The 27,238-nt window shown below is 42.8% G+C and overlaps 1 pseudogene; it reads left to right on the plus strand.

The window, feature by feature from the left end:
* Positions 1 to 27,238, plus strand: part of LOC106566303 (sarcoplasmic/endoplasmic reticulum calcium ATPase 2-like) — a 70,688-nt pseudogene that overhangs the window by 14,366 nt on the left and 29,084 nt on the right.

A 27,238-nucleotide genomic window follows, 5' to 3' on the forward strand; every position in this document is an offset into this window, starting at 1 on the left:
CGAGTCCTATATCGACATAACCTGAAAGGCCGCTCAGCAAGGAAGAAGCCACTGCTCCAAAACCACCATTAAAAAAAAGCCAGACTACGGTTTTCAACTGCACATGGGGACAAAGATCTTACTTTTTGGAGAAATGTCGTCTGGTCTGATGAAACAAATATGGAACTGTTTGACCATAATGACCACTTTTATATTTGGAGGCAAAAGGGGGAGGCTTGCAAGCTGAAGAACACCATCCCAACCGCGAAGCACGGGGGGTGGCAGCATCATGTTGTGGGGGTGCTTTGCTGCCGGAGGGACTGGTGCACTTCACAAAATAGATGGCATCATAAGGGAGGAAAATTACGTGGATATATTGAAGCAACATCTCAGGACATCAGTCAGGAAGTTAAAGCTTGGTCGCAAATGGGTCTTCCAAATGGACAATGACCCCAAGCATACTTCCAAAGTTGTGGCAAAATGTCTACTCCAGTACCTTGACTTTGTTGTCCTTAAGCCATCATAACGCCCTGACCTCAACCCTATAGAAAATTTGTGGGCAGACCTGAAAAGGTGTGTGTGCGCGCAAGGAGGCCTACAAACCTGACTCAGTTACACCAGCTCTGTCAGGAGGAATGGGCCAAAATTTACCCAATTTATTGTGAGAAGCTTGTGGAAGGCTACCCGAAACATTTGACCCAAGTTAAACAATTTAAAGGCAATGCTACCAAATACTAACTGGGAATGTGATGAAAGAAATAAAAGCTGAAATAAGTCATTCTCTTTACTATTATTCAACATTTCACATTCTTAAAATAAAGTGGTGATCCTAACTGACCTAAAACAGGGAATTATTACTGGGATTAAATGTCAGGAATTGTGAAACATTTCAACTCAGTTTATTTGGCTAAGGTTTATGTAAACTTCCAACTTCAACTGTAAATGTGACTTTTAAATACGTTTGCAAACATTTCTAAACCTGTTTTGGCTTTGTGTCATTATGGGGTATTGTGTGTAGGTTGATGGGTGGGGGAGGAAACAATTTAATACATTTTAGAGTAAGGCTGTAACGTACCAATGTGTAAAGTCAAGTTTTCTGAATTCTTTCCGAATGCACTGTACTTGTTATATCACTACTGCTGTATCATCAAATTAATTATCTGAGTCTCAGAAATGGCTAATATATGAATGTTATCTGATGTTAGTAAGTTATTGATTTGATTAACCATATTTCTAAGGCTACATATATTAATATGGGCTATTTTCAGCCCTTTCCTGGGTAGCTTATTGGAGAGAGACATAATACTGAAAAGAGCAAACAAAGCAAGAGGGAAAAAATATACATTCAGCAGTCCCTTAATCAGTTGGTGTGTGTTGTGTTCTCCGACTATGACCAGGCCAAAAATAATTACTAGAGTGATGGGTATGTTTATAGCCGCGGATATGCGCCCGTTCTTGGTGGTTGAGAATGGGGTGTTTCGGCACCTCGAAAGTGCTCGAGCAAAATTACAAACTTCGTCCTCTTGCACCCATTTCAGCAAAAGAGTAGTACCTGCTCTATATAAGCAAGCTAAGTCTGAAGTTGCCAATGAATTGGCCAATGCACCGTGTGTTGCGCTTACTACAGATGGATGGATTTCCAGTGCTACCGAGAGCTACTTAGTGATAGCCCATCACATTACCCTGGAATGGGACATGAGAAGTATTATGCTACTGATGGCCCCTTTATGAAAGTCACACAAATGCCATTTTTTTTTTCTCTTTGTAAGAAATCATTGTAGCATAGGCCTATGCAATGTTTACATTGATTTTACACGCATATTGCACTTTATTTTAGTGTTGAGTAATCGTGTTTTCATTTTAGAGAATACAAAGTGTTGATATTCCTGTTCTCATCAGGCATTATGATCGTATGTGGAATCAGCAATACCACCACTTTGTATTTTCTTAAATAAACAATAATTAACTATTTAATTTTCCCGCTGTTCCAAAACTGAATCGCAACCCTAAAACCGCAATATGTATTGAACCGTGGGTCCGTTGCGCCCTACATACAGTACCTCACTCAGCGATGTCTCCCGTTCACTGTGGTTTAAGTGTTTTATCTCTGCGGAATCCCCTGGGGCTGTTGTCTTTGGCCATTAACTCCTCGATCATCTCTCGGGCCTTCTGCTGCACCTCACTGCTCCCGAAGATTTACACCTCACCTCATAGTCACCCTTGTTGATCTACAACACGCACGCAGGGAGGTTACCTCTACGGGGGGGGGGACTTTTGATTAGGTGTAGTATTGAAAATGCATTTAAAAGAATTCCATCATGATGCTGCTGCTACTAAGCAAATGCAATGTCTAACGTTTATTTACTCTAGCATGCCATATTCAGTTAAATTAGGCTAGCGATGGCAGTTGTGGAGGCCGGCACTTATGGTAGTTGGGACATAAATTATATTATGCTCTGTTGAAGTTTGTAAGAGGAGCGGTTATCTGTCAGGTTGTTTGCCATTGTATAAGCAAACAAAGCTTATCTGGGGACGTTGGAGGTTATGTTGACTAACATGTTCAGAATACCTTTGAATTCTTCTCAGTCTTTGACCAAACTCTACTTCAATAGAGGCGCCTTGGACCAATCAATGCCCACTACGGTTATCACGGCAACTGTTAACAACCTACAACACTTTCCCTGCAGCCTGCATTTTTAATGGAGATGTTGTCTGTGTTCCCATCCAATGAGAGGCCAGCGGGTGTGCCCTGTCCAGAGTGCTGCCAGGCTGGCTGCTTGTGACGGTACCTCTGGGAGTAATCCCACAGGGAGGGAAAGGTCAGCAGATCGCTGGTAGTTGATTTGGGAGGAAAGGACGGGGGTTGGAGGGACGGAGGGTTTAATTGTGGTACACTGTGCTCCAGTCCTCAGCTATATCTGATGGCACACTGACTGTGACGTTAAACATACAAGATGTTAAAAATACAAGTCCATTGAATTCCCAGGGTTGACTGAGCCAGGAATGTATTGTTTCCTTAAATCTGAAATTGAGCCCTTTTTAAGTGTAATTGCCTTATTTTCATTTGATCCTATTGTTGTTTTTTTCTTTGGTATGTGATGAGAATCAACAGATCACCGTTGTAAAAACAGTGGTATTTCTGGCTATTACAGGCTATTACAATGTCCAATGATTTGTTGTTGGGTTTGCTTCCTTTTCCAGCTTAAGTGTCACTGGTCAAGTGATTGTTCTCATTCTTTAACCATCTCTAAATGCTCTTTGTGTGGGATCTGGTCATCAACCCACACGTGAAGCTTACATTTATCTCTGAATAATACTGATTTAATCTGGTTGATTTTGTCTTACAGGAGCGAAATGCAGAGAATGCCATTGAAGCGCTCAAAGAGTACGAGCCGGAGATGGGAAAGGTGTACCGGCAGGACAGGAAGAGTGTGCAGAGGATCAAGTCCAAGGACCTTGTACCAGGGGACATCGTGGAGGTGGCCGGTAAGATGCTTAGAGCGTTTGGTCAGTAACCAGAAGGTTGCTGGCTCGAATCCCCGAGCTGACAAGGTAAAAATCTGTCGTTCTGCCCCTGAGCAAGGCAGTGTTCCCCGGGCGCCGAAGACTTGGATGTCGAATTAAGGCAGCCTCCCGCACCTCTCTGATTCAGAGGGGTTGGGTTAAATCGAAGACACATTTCAGTTGAAGGCATTCAGTTGTACAACTGATTAGGTATCCCCCTTTCCAATACACTGAGCATCAGGCCCACCAGCCGATTTAGGTGGGTTGGTGTTGTAGTATTGTTAGGGTTAAATAAACACTCCAGGCGAGACTTGAACAACAACTCGAGCCAAAACCTTTGCCCTCCCCTGCTCCATCCCAGCATGTCTGCTTAACTTTGATGACCTAGTGTTGTGTGATCACAGAATATTGTTTCAGAGTGCAGGTGTCAGTTTATTAGGGATGTGTATCTTTCCCTTTAACTTCTCTAGGGTAGGGGGCAGTATTTTGACGTCCAGATGAAAGTTGTGCCCAAATTAAACTGCCTGCTACTCAGGCTCAGAAGGTAGGATATGCATATTATAAACATTCATTTTCCATTCTAAATTCAGATCTACTGCTGTTAACCTCTCTCGTATGTCGTCCCACCTAGTCAACAGCCAGTGGAATCGAGTGGCGTGAAATTCAAAAACCTTAAATGCTATAACTTCAATTTCTCAAACATATGACTATTTTACACAATTTTAAAGACAAGACTCTCGTTAATCTAACCACATTGTCCGATTTCAAAAAGGCTTTACAACGAAAGCAAAACATTAGATTATGTCAGGAGAGTACCCATCCAGAAATAATCACACACCCATTTTTCAAGCTAGCATATAATGTCACAAAAACCAAAACCACAGCTAAATGCAGCACTAACCTTTGATCTTCATCAGATGACACTCCTAGGACATTATGTTATACAATACATGCATGTTTTGTTCAATCAAGTTCATATTTATATCAAAAACCAGCTTTTTACATTATCATGTGACGTTCAGAACTAGCATACCCACCGAAAACTTCCGATGAATTTACTAAATTACTCACGATAAACGTTCACAAAAAAAACACAACAATTATTTTAAGAATTATAGATACAGAACTCCTTTATGCAATCGCGGTGTCAGATTTTAAAATAGCTTTTCGGCAAAAGCACATTTTGCAATATTCTGAGTAGATAGCTCGCCATCACGGGCTAGCTAATTTGACACCCACCAAGTTTGGCGTTCACTAAACTCAGAATTACTATAAGAAAAATTGGATTACCTTTGCTGTTCTTCGTCAGAATGCACTCCCAGGACTTCTACTTCAACCACAAATGTTGTTTTGGTTCAAAATAATCCATAGTTATGTTCAAATATCCTCTGTTTTGTCCGTGCGTTCAGGTCCCTATCCGAAGGGTGACGCGCGGACGCATGTCGTGACAAAAAATGTCAAAATATTCCATTACCGTACTTCGAAGCATGGCAAACGCTGTTTAAAATCAATTTTTATGCGGTTTGTCTCGTAAAATAGCGAGAATATTCCGACCGGGAGACGTTGTTTTCGTTCAAAGACTGAAAGAAGAAAATGGACTCTTCACGTGCATGCGCACGCCCGTGTCATTGTTCTCAGATCGACCACTCTCCAAAACCCCTACTGTTTTTCGCCCAGGGACTGCAGAGTCATCATTCCCCGTTCTGGTGCCTTCTGAGAGCCTATGGGAGCCTTAGAAAATGTCACGTTACAGCAGGCCAAGAAATGGTCAGAGAGGGCACTTCCTGTATATAATCTTCTCAGGTTTTGGCCTGCCATATGAGTTCTGTTATACTCAGACACCATTCAAACAGTTTTAGAAACTTTAGGGTGTTTTCTATCCAAATCAAACAATTATATGCATATTCTAGTTTCTGGGCAGGAGTAATAACCAGATTAAATCGGGTACGTTTTTTTATCCGGACGTGAAAATACTGCCCCTAACCAAGAGGTTAAGCTCATGAACTGGGTGGCCTCTGAGCTAGGGCTGGGCGATATGGCCAAAATATTATATCATGGTATTTTTTTTTAAATGATGGTATTTAAAAAATAAAAAAAAAATCTAATTAAAGTTCTACATTTGCTTTATGGGTAGTGAGTTTTCCAAGGGTGGTAACACGTATATATTCTAAGTGATATCAATGAGTCTTTCTCCATTCTGGTTGTTTTATACTGTTCAATTCAACTTCAACCAAAACAAATTTCAGCACTTATCATTTCTGCATTTCCTGCACTCAATTGCAGTGGTGGAAAAAGTACCCAACTGTCATACTTGAGTCAAGTAAAGATACCTTAATAAAAAATTACTCAAGTAAAAGTCACCCAGTAAAATACAAATTGAGTAAGTTTAAAAGTATTTGGTTTAAAATATACTTAAGTATCAAAAGTAAAAGTATAAATCATTTAATATTCCTTTTATTAAGCAAGCCAGATGGCACCATTTAAATGTTTTATTTATTTACTGATAGCCAGCGGCATCTCCAACACTGAGACATAATTTACAAACAAAGCATTTGTGTTTGAGTCCTCCAGATCAGAGGCAGTAGATGACCTGGGATGTTCTCCTGATAAGTGTGTGAATTGGACCATTTTCCTGTCCTGTTAAGCATTCACAATGTAATGAGTACTTTTGGGTGTCAGGAAAATGTATGGCGTAAAAAGTACAGTGTTTTCTTTAGGAATGTAGTGAAGTAAATGTTGTCAAACAAAAATGAAGTACAGATGCCAAAATGACTTAAGTAGTACTTGAAAGTATTTTTAGTTAAGTACTTTACACCACTGCTCAATTGAGAGAATTTCCACACTGCCATGGAAATCTGCACGATATACGCAAATAACCTATGACTTATTTTTAACTAAATGTTGCAATTGCGAATTTAGAGTAAAACTGTTGGATTCATGGAAATACAATGACTATTATAATTCCATAGTTAGAATATAATAGCGGGCACTTTGAATACAGTGTTTGAGATGACAACGAATTAAAATGTCAGGGAGGAGTTATTGTGACAGGGTAGGAACTAAAGTTTTGATACGTGTTTCCTAGGGGACCCTAAAAGCTTTGGCTACGTTGCATGTTTTCTCTTAACTACTTCTTGTAGCTAACAACTTGCTTTGCACATTCCTCTTTTGATTTAGAAGATACTGTTGCACAAACAGGATGCTGATTTAGGTCCACACCATCACTGGTATGATCAGGCTGTATTAGCTAGCTACGTTTGCTCTTACGCAGTACATTTATTAGCTAGCTAGCTATTAGCATTAGCGGCTAACAATTAGAGTCTCAAGATTTTAGCAACTTTCTAAGAAAAGAAACTAGCTGTTTGCTGATGTAAGAAACACAAACCTATAGTGTCATTATAGAATGCTAGTGGATTTATATTAAGAAGCAAAGTGAAAACAGCATTGTTGTCATCAACATTGTTGCATGTGCTGCATTGACCATTAAGACTGAAGGCAAGTGTCTCGTGGTTGAGGGAACATCAAATGCGCTCTTTGAGTGACAGGGGACGTGGCTAGGTCTGTCTGTGTGTAAAGTGGCATGGAGAGAGATGACTCAAAGTAGCGAAGTAAACTATAAAGAATGACATTACACATGGCGTATCACATTTAACAAACCAAACTTTCAAATACCGGTAAAGTAAAAACCCAAACCGGTCCCTGCATCAATACTGGTATATCATAAAATACGGTGTACCGCCCAGGCCTACTCTGAGACCTGTGTGTGTAAATTATGTATGTCTATGGTGTATGTCATAGGGCTGGGTGATATTAATTTGATTAATTAAAATGTATGTTTTAGCGTGGTATTCCAAAAATAGTGTTTAAAAAAAATATATATATAATTCAGCTTGTGCTCATGATTTTGGTCTTGTTACCTTCGCTCCTTCCCATTTACCCACACACCAAGCCCCTCCCCCAGCCACTCAGAACAACAAAGATGAGTTTTTTGTTTGACTTTTTTTTTTCTCCACAAAATGAAAATCACAGTGCAGTTATCACAAAACTACCACTAACAAGTCTCCATCTTACAGGGAAAAGAAATGAATACCTAACGCAACAATGCTGTAACATTTCTAGGAGGGGAACATTTTAATTTTATTAACCAGAGCTGTAGTGCACGAGGCTCGAAGCAGAGCAGCAGCTCATGTGAGTGACACTGGGAGTAGGGAGGGGGAGATATAGCGAACAAGTTGACTCGTGCTGGTAGATTTAAGTTATTGCTAGTTACACTCTGGCCAGTTTTTATTGGTTTCACTCCTACAGAAAGCGAGTCAGGTAGCCGTGACTTGCTATATAAAGCAGACAGACGGGCATAGGCGTTCAGTTACTGTTTGAATGAATGCTAGAATGGGCAAAACGAGTTTGGTATGATCGTCTGTGCCAGGCGGGCTGGATCCTGTATCTCAGAAATGTCCAGTTTCCTCAGCTTTCACGAGCGACGTCTAGGGTTTACCAAGAACGGTGCGACAAACATCCAGTCAGCGGCAGTCCTGTGGGCTAAAACAGCTTGTTGACGAGAGATCGAAGGACATTGTCAAGAATCATACAGGCAAATAACGGCGCAGTACCACAGTGCTGTGCAAAACAGCATCTCAGAACATGCACAACTTGTCGATCCTTGTCACGGATTGGCTATTGCAGCAGACGACCACACCGGGTTCCACTCCTATCGGCTAAAAATCAAAAAGAAGCAACTCCAGTGAGCACACGTTCACCAACACTGGACAATTGAGGAGTGGAAAAACATTGCATGGTCCGAAGGATTCCGGTTCCTGTTACATCATGCTGATGGCAGAGTCAGGATTTGGCGTAAGCAGCATGAGTCCATGGCCCTATCCTGCCTGGTGTCAATGATACAGGCTGGTGGTGTGAGGAATGTTATCCTGGCACACGTTAGGTCCCTTGATAGAAAATTGAGCAACGTATGAACGTTTCCAACCCCTTGTAGAATCCCCTGCCACAAAGAATTCAGGCTGTTCTGGAGGCAAAGGGTGGTCTGACCTGGAACTAGATGGGTGTACCTAATGAAGCTCTTGGTGTTGTAGCCTCTCTCCTCATTTAATTTTTGTTTCTGTCATTTTAATTCCATCGATTAGCCTAGATATCCCCTATCTTGCCACACAGAGGCTCTGACTGTACCCTAGTGCCGGTTTGAAGACTTGTGATTGGATGACGACGACAACAAGCTACACCCGCCACTCCTGTGAAAAACGAGCACGAGCAACATAACTTATACAATGTTATCTCTCCGCGGAAGTGGCATGTAGACCATCTGCGTTGTGAATGCACGTGAAATTGTTCTTATCGTTTTAACGGAAGACCGCAAATTTTTTATGTTTTTCCATTAAGCACATTTTTCCATAATTAGTCACATGGGCACCGAGACATTATTTTACTCAAATAGAGAAGTGAACATTTCTAACTTACTTCTATTAGAGTAAAATAATGTCTGTTTCGATGTCTTAACTCTCAAATTGCGCTCAGAGCAGACACTACTAAAACAGGAGTATCAATGATTCTTGAAAATGAATGCTCAGTTAGTCGCGCACTCCATTGCGGTGACCATGTACCTCTAGCAGCATTTACTGTTTTACTAGGGGAAAGTGGATACCTAGTCATTTACACAACTGAATGCATTCAACCAAAATGTGTCTTCGGCATTTTCAAATCAAATTGTATTGGTTGCATACACACAGTTAGCAGATGTTATTGCTAGTGTAGCTAAATGCTTGTGCTTCTAGTTCTGACAGTGCAACAATATCAACAAGTAATCTAACAATTCCACAACTAATACACACAAATCTAAGTAATGGGATGGAATATATATAAGGATGAGCAATGACCCAGCGGCATAGGCAAGATGCAATAGATGGCATAAAATACAGTATATACATAGGGGATGAGTAATGCAAGATATGTAAACATTAAAGTGGCATTAATAACGTGACTAGTGATCCATTTGTTAGTGGCCAATGATGTCAAGTCTGTATGTAGGCAGCAGCCTCTCTGTGTTAGTGATGGCTGTTTAAGTCTGATGACCTTGACGTCGAAGCTGTTTTTCAGTCTCTGTCCCAGCTTTGACGCACCTGTACTGACCTTGCCTTCTGGATGGTAGCGGGGTGAACAGGCAGTGGCTTGGGTGGTTGTCGTCCTTGATCTTTTCGGCCTTCCTGTCACATCAGTTGTTGTAGGTGTCCTGGAGGGCAGGTAGTTTTCCCCCGGTGATGCGTTGTGCAGACCGCACCACTATCTGGACAGCCCTGCGGTTGTGGGCATTGCAGTTGCCATCCCAGGCGGTGATACAACCCGACAGGATGCTCTCAATTGTGCATCTGTAAAAGTTTTAGGTGACGGGCCAAATTTCTTCAGCCTCCTGAAGTTGAAGAGGCGCTGTTGCGCCTTCACCACACTGTCTGTGTGGGTGGACCATTTCAGATTGTACACAGATTCCTGAATCCACTATCATCTCCTTTGTTTTGTTGACGTTGAGTGAGAGGTTGTTTTCCTGACACCGCACTCCGAGTGCCCTCACCTCCTCCCTATAGGCTGTCTCATCTTCGTTGGTGATCAAGCCTACTACTGTTGTGTCATCTGCAAACTTGATGATCGAGTTAGAGGCGTGCATGGCCACGCAGTCATGGGTGAACAGGGAGTACAGGAGGGGGCTGAGCACGCACCCTTGTGGGGCCCAAGTGTTGAGGATCAGCGGGGTGGAGATGTTACCTACCTTCACCACCTGGGGGCGGCCCGTCAGGAAGTCCAGGACCCATTCGCACAGGGCTGGGTTGAGACCCAGGGCCTCACGCTTAATGATGAGCTTGGAGGGTACTATGGTGTTGAATGCTGAGCTGTAGTCGATGAACAGCATTCTTGCATAGGTATTCCTCTTGTCCAGATGGGATCGGGCAGTGTGATGGCGATTGCATTGTCTGTGGACCTATTGGGGCGTTATGCGAATTGCAGTGTGTCAAGGTGACAGGTAAGGTGGAGGTGATATGATTCTTGACTAGTCTCTCAAAAGCACTTCATGATGACAGAAGCGAGCGCTACGGGCGGTTGTCATTTAGTTGAGTTACCTTTGCCTTCTTGGGTACAAGAACAATGGTGGCCAACTTGAAGCATGTGGGGACAGCAGACTGGGAAAGGGAGAGATTGAATTTGTCTGTAAGCACACCAGCCAGCTGGTCTGCGCATGCTCTGAGGGCGCGGCTGGCAACCTTGCGATGGTTAACATGTTTAAATGTCTTACTCACGTCGGCCACGGAGAAGGGGAGCCCACAGTCCTTGGTAGCGGGCCACGTCGGTGGCACTGTGTTATCCTCAAAGCTGGCAAAGAAGGTGTTTAGTTTGTCTGGATGCAAGATTTCGGTGTCCGTGTAGTGTCTGGTTTTCTTTTTGTAGTCCGTGATTGTCTGAAGACCCTGCCACACATCTCGAGTCTGAGCTGTTGAATTGCGACTCCACTTTGTCCCTATACTGACATTACGCTTGTTTGATTGCCTTGTGGAGGGAATAACTACACTGTTTGTATTCGGCCATTTTCCCGGTCATCTTTCCATGGTTAAATGCGGAGGTTCACGCTTTCAGTTTTGCATCAATCCCAATGCTTATGAGACCTGTTACTTTTCTAGAATGCCTTCTACAAGAAGTTAGTCGTTTTTAGTGAAAGTCCCTGCCGCTGAAAAACATCCCCACAGCATGATGCTGCGACCACCATGCATCACCGTAGGGATGGTGTCAGGTTTCCTCCAGATGTAACGCTTGTCATTCAGGCCAGGCGTTCAATATTGGTTTAATTCGACCAAAGAATCTTGTTTCTCATGGTCTTTTAGGTGCCTGTTCACTCTACGAATAAAGCCTAATATCACGCAAGCCGTTGTAGAATTTGAATGCTGAAGGAGCTGCGCAGTTGTGCAAGATCAGGAACAAGCCACCTACCTCGCGTTGGTCAGCGCGCAAATCTGGGCACAGTACGCAGTTTGACTAAGCTATTGCCTGGGGTTGTTCGGCATACAAAATTACTTGTAGATCAATGACTGTCAACCCAGTTACATGCAGTTCGACACTGACGGAGAGGACGCATCAGTTAAAAAAAGATTAGAGGTGTTTTCAGAAGGAAGAAAGAATTTAATAATATAAGCAGAAAAAAAATGTGGACCGGTGCATGACCTGCGGAACGATGCACATTTGAATCTGGTACCGATGCATATCAGTGAATTGTTACAGTCCTACTGTTTTTATAGGTGTGTTTTTAGTATTTCATATGCATGTGTTCCTTTTTTTGTTGTGCGCATGCATGTTCCTTCATGTAAGAAAAGCGATCAACGCTTTGTTGCTCCTCATCTCTGCTCTCCCCAGTCGTCTCCCTGTCACGCTAAACCAGGAGAGAGAGAACACCGACTGGCATTTGCTCTGCTAATTGATTTACAGGAACTTTCACTGCCATTGATTCACCCCCACACTATTTGATCTTGGCTGGTGAATGTTGTTTCAAAGTATGGTTTAGACAACTTAGATGAGCCATAACTTTATAGAGTTGGACCATCCATTGTTCATTGGAATTAAGTTGAAATGTCAGTCCTGAGTTGAACCCTTTTTTGTTTGCATCATCACTCGCAGTGCTCTACACTTGTCAGACTCAGTGGACACTCCCCCAACAACGAATCTTCTCAATGTAAAACTGGCAACTGTTCAGCCTGCTCTGTCTGCCCCTCTCTCTCATATGGAATGGCACTGGAGGAGGTTGTTTGAATGTGAACTCCAACCATGCTGTTGTAAAATCTACCTGGCTGCAGTGGGACAGGTACTTGAGATAATTGATTGGTTAGGCTCTGCTAAAAAGGCAAGTAATTTGCCATAGCAGGCTCTCATCAAGTGTTTGGGATGTAGATGAGTCTCTCCCCCAACTCATACATCCGTTCTCCAATACAATCGCGGCACCAGGTGAGTGGAGTTGCCTGTTACATAAGACCATGAGAGCTGTAAACGAATTAAGGGTCATATGAAATTAGTATCTGGGGGAGGGGGGGGATTTCTAGGACATGGGATTGGATATTGGATTAGAATAGGGTTACAGTGAAACCAGAATAATGTGGCCTCAAAAACCCCATGTCCCCTCAGGCTCTTGGCATCTGCAACCCTTTCCCACGACTTACTTCCTCTTGTCATCCGGACCTGGCCTCCTCAGATTGGCTTTTCTCCTTCAGTTTCAACCAATTCATGGCCCTGTCCCCTTTTACTCTCCTTGTCTTGTTCTCTCTGTCACCCAGCTTCTGAGAAAATTACTTTTCTTTCCCTCTGCCTCAAAGGAAAGGTTGGGGGGGGGGGGGGGGTTGCCTATTACTTAAGACTGTTGTTGCCTTTTCCCACTCCTGCCACTGCACTCAGGAAGTCGAATGAAGGGCTTTAGTTAACCCCTAACACTCCAATTCCAGAGTAACAAGAGTTAACTACATAACAGTAAGGCAGAATATGTGGATGTTTGTGCGGTGAATAAGGAAAGGAGTTGATGCATGTCTTGAATGCTATGTCGCTAAGTTGCATCTGTGTTATATCCTGGCCCAGAGTCCTTAGAGCTGCCAAAGAGGAATCTTAAGTCTTGTCAAGAGTAAGGGTTTAAACAGAGTTCTGCAGTGTGTGTACATATCTCTTGAATATCCCACCTTTTGGCTTTATGTAAGCAGAGCACACAACGTGCCATGTACAGTCCTTCCGCCTAAACCCCCCCCCTTCCCGAAGAGTGAGTCAGAGCTGACAGGCTGGGCTGGAGCTGCTGTCTCCACTGTCTGGAGCCCAGTGACATTGGAAGTCTACTGGCAAGATAATACCCATCTACCTACCTTCCACTTGCTTACATACTGTACATTTGAATGAATTAGTTTACTTGTCAAAGACCACAATTTTGTTTGCAGCATACACCGAAATGTTTAGTCCATCTCTTACACACTGATTTGCTGCTCATCTGGAAACAGTCAAGCCAATCAGTGCTGTCATGTCAAATCCCAAACGCTACACCTGCCTTCCTTTAGACTGCATCAATGATCCAGTATCTCCCCACTGTTAGACCATAATAAACAAGTTTTCCATAACTAAGTGGTTTTTATGGAAGTTGCTCAAAATAGTCTGTCCCCAAGTTTTTGTCCCCCAAAAATATCTGTCAGCAATGGTATTGGCTGCCTCCTGGTTTTCTTTTGGGGTCATACCAGACTGCAACCATGGGGGTCAGAGGTCTTTCTCTTCCTCTGAGATTGTGTGGGGGGGGAGATGGGTTGGCGACAGCATGCTACCAACCCCTCAGGGACTATAAACACATAGTGATGTTGTTAACGTGGGTGGAGAGAATGACCTGAACAGGAGCTGTGGCGCGTGCCAGAAACCTTTAGACTGCCTTCACCACCTCCTCAGCTGTGGCTTTCACTTTAACCGCCTGCCTTCATCCCCCCTCTGAGTGGGAGAGTGCAACCATGCATTCACCCGGGACAGACGTGAGGAGGAACGAGAGCGGGAGCCTGGGCTAAGCAGCTGTCAAGACTAGGTTTAGCTTAGTGTTGCTGCTTACAGTGGCATTCTCAGGCACTCTGCAAAAGGTTGCTTTCTAGATATATTCCCTCCTTCTCCCTTGTTTTTCTATTCACCCACAGTTGGCTATGAGTAACAGGGATTCTGTGTTGTAAAATGTTGTAACAGCAGCAGTAATTCATCTTTCACCACTTCTCCTTCCAATAATGTTTTTTTCTTCCAGCTGAGCTGACCACCATCACCTCCCACCTTGCCATGGCAATAACCCTGACCCCTTGGAGCAACAACATCCTGTATATAGGAATCAAACAAGCATGGCCTTTCTCTCGGTCTCTGTGTGGCTGGCACACTTTGGTCTGCATGTGTGACCCAGTTGTGTTGTGTGTGAGAGTTGGACCACAGCAGGCTCTGGCTTTGTGGTCTTGTTGCCTTCTACAACATCCCACCACCATGGCGGTGCTGGGAAGGTGGTCCAAGGGGCATAGACAGGATATAAAGTTTACAAAGGGCACGATTTGATCAGATTAATCATTAGCGAACTTTCCTTGCAATTTCCTTTCATGTGTTTAGGCTTTTGTCCTCAAGCGATCCGTTTAACTCTACCCCATCCGTCTTTCCCTCTTCTCATTCTCATCTCTCTTCATCCTCCCTTTTTATCTTTTTTTCTTTCTTCATTACACAACCGACACTAAGAGTCTGTCTGCTTTTATTAGGTCATGGATGTAAGTTAACACAGCATGCTGTGTATCTCCAGCTCTTTGTTTTATGTACCTTGGGTTTGATGATGGCTCCTTTCTCTTTCCATTCATGAGAACAGCAGGTGGTTCCCTGGGGACTTTGACTGCTTGAAACGACCTGGACACTTCAGGCCTACGTGCAACCTCGCCAAGGAGCTGTAGGTGCTAAATCAAACCTCCCTGGCCACTGAGGAGTGCGAGCGGTAGTGCCACTATTCTCCTTAAGTAGGCGGTAATAGGCTACACGAGGAGTCGGCAACCTGTCTCGTGAAATGGCAATTTATCTTACAATTTCTACCGATCTGCATGCCAGTTATGGTTTTCATATGCACATTTTTGTTATACTTTTTAGGTTTGTATCTTCTATTGCCAAGTATTTAAAAATGGCCTACATAAAGCCAACAAATAAAAACATTGCAGCCTGCAGGTAGAAAATATCCTATAAATCACATTGGCTACACATGGCCTGTCTGCATCGAACTTGAAACATTGTATCAACTATTAACTTGGGTCAGGCCTGAAGCTTGCACTAGTGAACTTGCAGCATTGTATAAAATATTCTGGGCCCTCACTTTCCCTCACCAGTGAGCTCAGGACAGACACAGCTGTAGGCTATTTGCGCACGGGATAAGAAGCTTGGGCAGAAGCTCACTGGAGCTTATTACTGGCACTTCAAATGTTCTACTGCTTGAGCTCCTGTTCCTCTTATAGAATGTTAGTTCAAAAGTATTGTGAAGCTCCTGCACCTAAATACAAATAGTACCAGCACCCAAAATGAGTACCGTTACCTATTTCAGTCCAAGTCAAGCCTTGATAAGAAGTAATCAGGTAGGCCTATTTTATGACGTTTCCACTGGGTCAGAGCATGACATTTTTTCCTTTTCACGATGAGTGGTTATCGAAAGGGAGAGGGCTGGAAAGATATTTTTCAAATACATTGATGAACTATTGTAATTCTCAATGGATCTGAAAACAGACTTTGTTTGCTTGCTGTTCGAGGTGAAGAAAAAATTACTTTGAGAAGCTCCACAGGTCATTAGTGGTGGTGAGTTAAGCCAATCAGAAATTCTGTCATATGTAGGCACATTTTTATATGCCTACATTTGTGGGTCCTTACTCAGTATTAATAGGAGCAAAGTAACAAACGTAGATGAGAAATTATAGGAATTAATGGTAAATGTACTACTGGTGATATATGTAATGAGGAATTGATATACACTAAAAATCAAACGCAAACAATTCACACAAACTTATGAAACAAGGAATGTGCTCAAATTGTTGGGTGAGAGCGCATATTCTACAGAGAAGTACAATTTGCATCTGGGCGCATGGTCAATCCAACTTCTGCAATGGCCATGCAGCATTTACAGTGATATGGGGCGGCAGGATAGCCTAGTGGTTAGATCATTGGGCTATTAACCGAAAGGTTGCAAGTTCAAATCCCCGAGCTGACAAGGTACAAATCTGTCGTTCTGCCCCTGAACAAGGCAGTTAACCCACTGTTCTTGTAGATGACCTGGAGCCAGTGGGTTTTGCGACGAGTATGAAGCGAGGGCCAGCCAACGAGAGCGTACAGGTCGCAGTGGTGGGTAGTATATGGAGCTTTGGTGACAGAACGGATGGCACTGTGATAGACTGCATCCAGTTGATTGAGTAGGGTATTGGAGGCTATTTTGTAAATGACATCGCCAAAGTCGAGGATCGGTAGGATGGTCAGTTTTACTAGGGTATGGTTGGCAGCATGAGTGAAAGATGCTTTGTTGCGAAATAGGAAGCCAATTCTAGATTTAACTTTGGATTGGAGATGTTTGATGTGAGTCTGGAAGGAAAGTTTACAGTCTAACTACACACCTGGGTATTTGTAGTTGTCCACATATTCTAAGTCAGAACCGTCCAGAGCAGTGATGCTGGACGGGCGGGCAGGTGCAGGCAGCGATCGGTTGAAGAGCATGCATTTAGTTTTACTTGTATTTAAGAGCAGTTGGAGAGTTGTATGGCATTGAAGCTCATCTGGAGCGTAGTTAACACAGTGTCCAAAGAAGGGCCAGAATTATTCAGAATTGTGTCGTCTGCGAAGAGGTGGATCAAAGACTCACCAGCAGCAAGAGCGACATCATTGATGTATACAGAGAAAAGAGTCGGCCCAAGAATTGAACCCTGTGGCACCCCCATAGAGACTGCCAGAGACCCGGACAACAGGCCCTCCGATTTGACACACTGAACTCTATCGGAAAAGTAGTTGGTGAACCAGGCGAGGCAATCATTTGAGAAACCAAGGCTATTGAGTCTGCCGATGAGGATGTGGTGATTGACAGAGTCGAAAGCCTTGGCCAGGTCAATGAATACGGCAGCACAGTATTGTTTCTTATCGATGGCGGTTACGATATTGTTTAGGACCTTGAGCGTGGCTGAGGTGCACCCATGACCAGCTCTGAAACCAGATTGCATAGCGGAGAAGGTGCGGTGTGATTTGAAATGGTCGGTAATCTGTTTGTTGACTTGGCTTTCGAAGACCTTAGAAAGGCAGGGTAGGATAGATATAGGTCTGTAGCAGTTTGGGTCAAGAGTGTCCCCTCTGAAGAGGGGGATGACAGCAGCTGCTTTCCATTCTTTTGGAATCTCAGACAACACGAAAGAGAATTTGAACATGCTAGTACTAGGGATGGCAACAATTTCGGCAGATCATTTTAGAAAGAAAGGGTCCAGATTGTCTAGCCCGGCTAATTTTTAGGGGTCCAGATTTTGCAGCTCTTTCAGAACATCAGCTGACTGGATTTGGGAGAAGGAGAAATGGGGAAGGCTTGGGTGAGTAGCTGTGGGGGGTGCATTGCTGTTGACCGTGGTAGGGGTAGCCAGATGGAAAGCATGGCCAGCCGTAGAAAAATGCTTATTGAAATTCTCAATTATAGTGGATTTATCGGAGGTGACAGAGTTTCCTATCCTCAGTGCAGTGGGCAGCTGGGAGGAGGTGTTCTTATTCTCCATGGACTTTACAGTGTCCCAGAACCTTTTTGAGTTTGTGTTGCAGGAAGGAAATTTCTGCTTGAAAAAGCTAGCCTTAGCTTTTCTAACTGCCTGTGTATATTGATTTCTAACTTCCCTGAAAAGTTGCATATCACTGGGGCTGTTCAATGCTAATGCAGAACGCCACAGGATGTTTTTGTGTGGGTTAAGGGCAGTCAGGTCTGGAGAGAACCAAGGGCTATATCTGTTCCTGGTTCTAAATTTCTTGAATGGGGAATCCTTATTTAAGATGGTGAGGAAGGCATTTCAAAAAAATAACCAGGCATCCTCTACTGACGGGATGAGGTCAATATCCTTCCAAGATACCCGGGCCAGGTCGATTAGAAAGGCTTGCTCGCTGAAATGTTTCAGGGAGCGTTTGACAGTGATGAGTGGAGGTCGTTTGACCGCTGATCCATTACGGATGCAGGCAATGAGGCAGTGATAGCTGAGATCTTGGTTGAAAACAGCAGAGGTGTATTTAGAGGGCAAGTTGGTTAGGATGATATCTATGATGGTGCCCGTGTTTACGGCTTTGGGGTGGTACCTGGTAGGTTCATTGATCATTTTTGTGAGATTGAGGGCAACAAGCTTAGATTGTAGGATGGCTGGGGTGTTAATATCCTCTCTGGGCTAGGTGGGACGTGACCGTCCCACTCTATTCAACAGCCAGTGGAACAGTGTGGCGTGAAATACAAAAACCTCAAATGCAATCATTTCAATTTTTCAAACATACGACTATTTTACACCATTTTAAAGATGACTCTCGTTAATCTAACCATTGTCCGATTTCAAAAAGGCTTTACAGCGAAAACAAAACATTAGATTTTGTTAGAGTACATAGCCAAAAATAATCACACAGCCATTTTCCAAGCACGCATATATGTCACAAAAACAGCTAAATGAAGCACTAACCTTTTGATCTTCATCAGATGACACTCCTAGGACATTGTTATACCATACATCCATGTTTTGTTCAATCAAGTTAATATTTATGTCAAAAACCTGCTTTTTACATTGGCGTGTGATGTTCAGAAAATGTATTCCCACCGAAAACTTCCGGTGAATTTACTAAATTACTCATCATAAACATTGACAAAATACATAAGAATTATAGATACAGAACTCCTTTATGCAATCGCCATGTCAGATTTTAAAATAGCTTTTTGGCGAAAGCACATTTTTCAATATTCTGAGTACATAGCTCAGCCATCACGGCTATCTATTTTGACACCCGCCAAGTTCGGGGCACACTAAACTCAGAATTAGTATTAGAAAAATTGTATTACCTTTGCTGTTCTTTGTCAGAATGCACTCCCAGGACTGCTACTTCCACAATAAATGTTGTTTTTGTTCCAAATAATCCATAGTTATGTCCAAATATCCCCGTTTTGTTCGTGCGTTCAGGTCACTATCCAAAGGGTAACGCGCGGAGCGCATTTTGAGACGACAAAAATTCTAAATGTTCCATTACCGTACTTAGAAGCATGTCAAACACTCTTTAAATCAAATTATGTTTTTTTTTCTCGTAAAATAGCGATAATATTCCAACCGGATAATAGTGTATTCATTCAAAGAGGAAAAGATAAAACAGCGTGGTCGCATGAACCCGCATATCCAATCTCTTTGTCACCAGGCAGACCACTGAGAAACTGAGCTACTATACTCTGCCCAGAGACGCCTCAATCCGCTTTCTGAAGGCTTTAGAGAGCCAATGGAAGCCTTAGAAAGTGCTGCGTAACCCCACGGATACTGTAGTTTCGATAGAGAATCAAAAGAACTACAAATTCTCACAGGCCACTTCCTGTTTGGAATTTTCTCAGGTTTTTGACTGCCATATGAGTTCTGTTATACTCAGACACCATTCAAACAGTTTTAGAAACTTTAGGGTGTTTTCTATCCAAATCTACTAATAATATGCATATTCTCGTTTCTGGGCAAGAGTAGTAACCAGTTTAAATTGGGCACATTTTTTTATCCGGCCGTGAAAATACTGCCCCTCGCCCAGACAGGTTAACCTCTTACATCTAGATGTGCCGCTAGCGGAACGCCTCGCCAATATCCAATGATAGAACGTGGCGCGAATTACAAACACCTCAGAAATCCAAAAACGTCCATTTTTCAAACATACGACTATTTTACACCATTTTAAAGACCAGACTCTCCTTTATCTAACCACATTGTCCGATTTTCAAAAAGGCTTTACAACGAAAGCAAAACATTAGATTATGCCAGAGTACCCAGCCAGAAATAATCACACACCCATTTTTCAAGCTAGCATATAATGTCACAAAAACCACAGCTAAATGCAGCACTAACCTTTGATGATCTTCATCAGATGACACTCGTAGGACATTATGTTATACAATACATGCATGTTTTGTTGAAGTTCATATTTATATAAAAAAAACGGCTTTTTACATTATCATGTGAGGTTCAGAACTAGCAAACATACCGAAAACTTGTGTCCGATTTTAAAATAGCTTTTCGGTGAAAGCACATTTTGCAGTATTCTGAGTAGATAGCCCGGCCATCATGACTAGCTATTTTGACACCCACCAAGTTTGAGAATCAAAAGAACTACAAATTCTCACAGGCCACTTCCTGTATAGAATCTTCTCAGGTTTTGGCCTGCCATATGAGTTCTGTTATACACAGACACCATTCAAACAGTTTTAGAAACTTTAGGGTGTTTTCTATCCAAATAAAATAATTATATGCATATTCTAGTTTCTGGGCATGAGTAATAACCAGATTAAATCGGATGCGTTTTTTTTATCCGGCCGTGAAAATACTGCACCCTATCCTAAACAGGTTAAGCATGTCCCAGTTTAGGTCACCTAGCAGCACGAGCTCTGAAGATGGATGGGGGGCAATCAGTTCACATATGGTGTCCAGGGCAGAGGGTGGTCTAAAGCAGGCGGCAACGGTGAGAGACTTGTTTTTAGAGATGGATTTTTAAAAGTAAAAGTTCTAATTGTTTGGGTACAGACCTGGATAGTAGGACAGAACTCTGCAGGCTATCTCTGCAGTAGATTGCAACACCGCCCCCTTTGGCCTTTCTATCTTGTCTGAAAATGTTGTCGTTAGGGATGAGGTTTCAGAGTTTTTGGTGGACTTCCTAAGCCAGGATTCAGACACGGCTAGGATATCCGGGTTGGCGGAGTGTGCTAAAGCAGTGAATAGAACAAACTTAGGGAAAAGGCTTCTAATGTTAACATGCATGAAACCAAGACTCATCAAAAGAGCGCACCTGGGGAATAGGAGTGGAGCTAGGCACTGTAGGACCTGGATTCACCTCTACATCACCAGAGGAACAGAGGAGGAGTAGGATAAGGGTACGGCTAAAAGCTATGAGAATTGGTAATCTATGACGTCCAGAATAGAGAGTAAAAGGAGCAGGTTTCTGGGGGCGGTAAAATAGCTTCAAGGTATAATGTATAGACAAAGGTATGGTAGGATGTGAATACGGTGGAGGTAAACCTAGGCATTGAGTGATGAGAGATATTGTCTCTAGAAACATCATTGAAACCAGAAGATGTCATAGCATGTGTGGCACCCCCACAACCCTCTGTGTCACAAAGACACGGAGGTTGGAACCAAAAATCTCAAATTTGGACTCCAGACCAAAGGACAGATTTCCACCAGTCTAATGTTCATTGCTCGTGTTTCTTGGCCCAAGCAAGTCTCTTTATTATTGGTGTCCTTTAGTAGTGGTTTCTTTGCAGCAATTCGATAATGAAAGCCTGATTTCATGCAGTCTGCTCTGAACTGTTGAGGTGTTTGTTACTTGAACTCTGAAGCCTTTTTTGGGCTGCCAATTTACTTATCCTCTGCAGCAGAGGTAACTCTGGGTCTTCCTTTCTTGTGGCTGTCCTCATGAGAGCCAAAGCGCTTATAGTTTTTGCCACTGCACTTGAAGACATGTTCAAAGTTCTTAACCTCTCTTGGGCAGGTACCCACGGTTCACACTATTCAACAGCCAGTGAAAAATCAGAGCGCCAAATTCAAAACCACAAAATGTCATAATTCAAAGTTCTCAAACATACGACTATTTTACACCATTTTAAAGATACACGTCTCCTTAATGTAACCACATTGTCCGATTTCAAAAAGGCTTTACGGCGAAAGCATTAAGTTAGATTATGTTAGGACAGTTCCAACACAAGAAAAACCACACAGCCATTTTCCTAGCAAGGACAGGCGTCACAAATACCAGAAATTCAGCTAACATTATGTACTAACCTTTGACGATCTTCATCAGATGACACTCCTAAGACATCATGTTACACAATACATGCATTTTTTGTTCGATCAAGTTGATATTTATATCTTAAACTGCATTTTACATTGGCGCGTGATGTTCAGAAAATATTTTGCCTCCAATACTGCCGGTGAGTAAGCACAACAATTTACAAAAATACTCATCATAAAAACAACAGAAGGCAATACAGATACCCACCATTTTGGAGTCATCTAAAATCATAAATGGCATTAGAAATATTCACTTACCTTTGATCTTCATCAGAAGGCACTTCCAGGAATCCCAGGTCCACAAATGTTGTTTTGTTCGATAAAGTCCATCATTTATGTCCAAATAGCTCCTTGTTGTTTGCGCGTTCAGTAAGCTACTCCAAGTGTAGGAAGCGCGGCCAAAATGTCACAACGAAAAGTCAAAAAAGTTATATTTACGTTCGTTCAAACATGTCAAACGTTGTATAGCATCAATCTTTAGGGCCTTTTTAACTTAGAACTTCAATAATATTCCAACCGGACGATTCCGATGTCTTGAAAAACGTTTTGGAACACAGCTACCTCCTCTCGTGAATGCGTGCCAATGAACTCATGTGCTTTCCTGAGTCAACAACTTCCAACTTCCTCTGTTCGCTCTCTGTTCATCATAGACGCCTCAAACAACTTTCTAAAGACTGTTGACATCTAGTGGAAGCCGTAGGAAGTGCAAAATGAACCCTAAGTCACTGTGTGTTCGATAGGCAATGACTTGAAAGGACTACAAGCACCAGATTTCCCACTTCCTGGTTACATTTTTCTCAGGTTTTTGCCTGCCATATGAGTTCTGTTATACTCACAGACATCATTCAAACTGTTTTTTAGAAACTTCAGTGTTTTCTATCCAAATCTACTAATAATATGCATATTCTAGTTCCTGGGCCCGAGTAGTAGGCCGTTTAATTTGGGTACATTTTTGTCACAACTAATTGGCTCAAAGGCATTAAGAAGGAATGAAATTCCACAAAATAACTTTTAACAAAGCACACCTGTTAATTGAAATGCATTCCAGGTGACTACCTCATGAAGCTAGTTGAGAGAATGCCAATAGTGTGCAGAGCTGTCATCAAGGCAGTGTGGCTACTTTGAAGAATCTCAAATTTAAAATATTTATTTTAACACTTTTGGTTACTAGATTCCATGTTATTTTGTAGTTTTGATGTCTTCACTACTCTACAATGTAAAAAAAAAAAACCATTGAATGAGTTGGTGTCCCAGCTTTTGACTGTTACTGCTCGACTAAAACAATCTGTCGACCAACAACCAAACAATGACTAATTGGGGTCAGCCCTAGACTAGTGGCACGAGTAGGGCTGTCTTTCCTCAAGAACTGTTTATCTATGGAGTTATTCATAAATGCCCTTAATTTCTTTCATTAAGCTTTGGTTTTTGGATTCACCATTGATTGCAACGATCCTGTCAAAGACATGCTGTTAGGCTACTTGATGATCAACTTGTCGAATGAAGACCTATTCTTACAAGTGCTCTGCTCTCATTGTCTTCAAAAGTACCGTAATTTCCGGACTTTAAGCCGCAACTTTTTTCCCATGCTTTGAACCTCGCGGCTTAAACAATGACGCGGCTAATATGAATTTTTCCCGCTTTCAATTTTTTTTCCTCCAAAAAAACACATTCTGTGACATGCTCAGTTTTTTGCCGGCATGAAGCTTTCATTAGACCAATGAAATTTCCGAACGGGTTACAGCCAAACAACTTTTTTGTTAACTGTTTAGAATAAATCGAGTGCTCTCAAACTTCCCATCATTCTGATTACGGTAGTCATTTTGTCACCCTGATTCCTGGGGGCAAAACTAAGTATTTGCAGCCACTCGAAATCAGTGTAAATCGTGCATTTAAGGTGGCGCTCCGTGTTCAGCGGAAGGCTTGGATGACAAGTGGGAGAAATCCGTCACTAAAACGGGCCACATGCGAAGAGCAACTTATGGTCAAGTCTGCCAGTGGGTCCTGACAGCGTGGAGCATTGTCAAAAATCCACTATCATCAACGGGTTTCGAAAGGCTGGACTGCTGCGTGTTGAAGAGGGCTCAGCGGGGGATTTGCCTCCGGATGACAGTGACGAGGCGACAATGAAAACGATCCAATATCGGATGAAGCAATTCTGCCGCTATTCAACTCCGACACCGAAGGAGATGGTTTCAGTGCACAGGAGGAAGATGGTGACCAATGACTTTGTTGGTAGTCTACTGTTTACTGTTAATATTTTGTTACAAGCCGTGTTTCGTTGAAGCCTGTGTAAAGTTCATTTGTTTCAATGTACCGGTAGGCACCTGCGGCTTATAGACATGTGCGGCTTATTTATGTTCAAAATATATATCTATTTTTTAATTCAGTGGGTGCGGCTTATATTCAGGTGCGCTTAATAGTCTGGAAATTACGGTAGGTTACCCTACTCCATGACCCTCTTGTGTATTGGGAACGTGGTTCACTATTAGCTAGTTTGGTTTAGGGGCACTTTGACTGACTTTTCATAAATTAGTCCACAGGGGGCTTGGGAAATCTTTTGTCATTGTATTTCTTCTTTTGATCTACCCTCATCTCGCTCCCTCCTTTCTCTCCTACCAATTCACCCTTCAATCTCCCGTCGAGTTTTATTTGCACTGAACAAAAATATAAATGCAACATGTAAAGTGTTGATGTTTCATGAGCTGAAATAAAAGGTCCCAGAAATGTTCCGTACGCACAAGTTATTTCTCTCAAATTTTGTGCACATATTTGTTTATATCCCTGTTAGTCAGCATTTCCCCCTTGCCAAGACAATTCATCCACCTGACAGGTGTGGCATATCAAGAAGCTGATTAAATGCATGATCATTACACAGGTGCACTTTGTGCTGGGGACAAAAGGCCACTAAATTGTGCAGTTGTCACACAACACAATGCCACAGATGTCTCAAGTTGCTTGTGCAATTGGCATGCTGACTGCAGGAATGTCCACCAGAGCTGTTGCTAGAGGATTTAATGTTAATTTCGCTACCAATTAGTGACCTCCAATGTTGTTTTAGAGCAGCGTTTCCCAAACTTGCTCCTGGGGACCCCAAGGAGTGCACGTTTTGTTTTTTGTGCTAGCACTACACAGCTGTTTCAAATAAGGGTATTCCACAGGCTACAATCAACAGCCTGGTCAACTCCGTGAAGGTGATATCGCACTGCATGAGGCAAATGGTGGTCACACCAGATACTGACTGGTTGTCTGATCCACACCCATACCTTCTTTTAAGGGATCTTTGATCAACAGATGCATATCTGTATTCCCAGTCATGTCAAATCTAGATTAGGGCCTAATGACTTTTTCAATTGACTGATTTCCTTAAGAACCGTAACTTAGTAAAATCTTTGAAGTTGCTGCATGTTGTGCATTATTTTTGTTCAGTATAGTTTGAAGCCTGGCGGGTGGTAATGAAGTTTTGACAGCCACCTAGGATGAAGATGATAGCGCTCCATTCAAAACTTTACAGCTGAAGTTGGCACATTTAAGGCTGGGGTTTTTGCAGAATGTTCATAGGGATAAAACTAGAAATAGGTAGCTGCTCTTCCAGTGTTTTATGTAGTCCCTAGCCTCTTGTCCCTATGGTGGCGCTAGGATGATTATTGCAGAGCATAGTGAGTTTCTTGTATAGAGACAGTGCTGGCTAGGTGGTCTCCCCTGTTCCATGAGGGCCATAGCAGAGACTCTTGCCCAGCAGTGTTCACATCTAAACCCCCACTACTGCACTGTAGAACTGATCAAAATAGTTTTCCCATTTTTGGATATGCCTTTTGCAGGTCTCATGCAATTCGCCTGTCTCTCCTCCCCCCACCCTCCTCCTAGCACTGAGGAGGGCCAAGGGTCTGTTTACATGTCTGTCAAAACTCTGTCCTCTGGAGAAGGAATTAATCAGGGGCTCTTGTTCGTACAGTAGGCTTTCTTTTTTTGTTGTCTGTCTATATAAATTAGTTTATATACTGTAAAATTACATCAAAAGAACAAGCCCTTTTTAAATTCTGCTTTCTTAATCAACCACCCTGCCTGAAGCAATTATCAATATAATTTGGAATTCCTGTGCGTTGTTCTTTCAGGCCGACAGTAGGATACGCTGATACCCTCCTCTCAGCCATAGCTAATAAATGTGAAGAGCCTTTAATGAGCTCTTTGTGACTGTCCCATTCAGTGGCGTGAAGAGTATTTTGGAATTTAAGTTTTACTTTTGTTTTACTGGCAATTACTAAAGCCCTGTGAATGGAAAGAATGACCTACCTTTTATTTTTGTCCCATGCAGTAGTTCAGTGGAACATTATTGTTTTACATATCGTTTTCTCTCCACTGTTATCCAGCAAATGTTTTATTTCTCACTAGCCTACATTCTGCACATTTGAGTGAGCCAGTGGTTTCATGTGTGTGTGTCTGGAGAGATGGACATTACATTTACATTTACATTTAAGTCATTTAGCAGACGCTCTTATCCAGAGCGACTTACAAAATGGTGCATTCACCTTATGATATCCAGTGGAACAACCACTTTACAATAGTGCATCTAAATCTTTTAAGGGGGGGTTAGAAGGATTACTTTATCCTATCCTAGGTATTCCTTAAAGAGGTGGGGTTTCAGGTGTCTCCGGAAGGTGGTGATTGACTCCGCTGTCCTGGCGTCGTGAGGGAGCTTGTTCCACCATTGGGGTGCCAGAGCAGCGAACAGTTTTGACTGGGCTGAGCGGGAACTGTGCTTCCTCAGAGGTAGGGGGGCCAGCAGGCCAGTGGTGGATGAACGCAGTGCCCTTGTTTGGGTGTAGGGCCTGATCAGAGCCTGAAGGTATGGAGGTGCCGTTCCCTTCACAGCTCCGTAGGCAATCACCATGGTCTTGTAGCGGATGCGAGCTTCAACTGGAAGCCAGTGGAGAGAGCGGAGGAGCGGGGTGACGTGAGAGAACTTGGGAAGGTTGAACACCAGACGGGCTGCGGCGTTCTGGATGAGTTGTAGGGGTTTAATGGCACAGGCAGGGAGCCCAGCCAACAGCGAGTTGCAGTAATCCAGACGGGAGATGACAAGTGCCTGGATTAGGACCTGCGCCGCTTCCTGTGTGAGGCAGGGTCGTACTCTGCAAATGTTGTAGAGCATGAACCTACAGGATCGGGTCACCGCCTTGATGTTAGTGGAGAACGACAGGGTG

The sequence above is a fragment of the Salmo salar genome, chromosome ssa09 (genome assembly GCF_905237065.1).
Source record: "Salmo salar chromosome ssa09, Ssal_v3.1, whole genome shotgun sequence".
In the NCBI taxonomy this organism is placed as follows: Eukaryota; Metazoa; Chordata; class Actinopteri; order Salmoniformes; family Salmonidae; genus Salmo; species Salmo salar.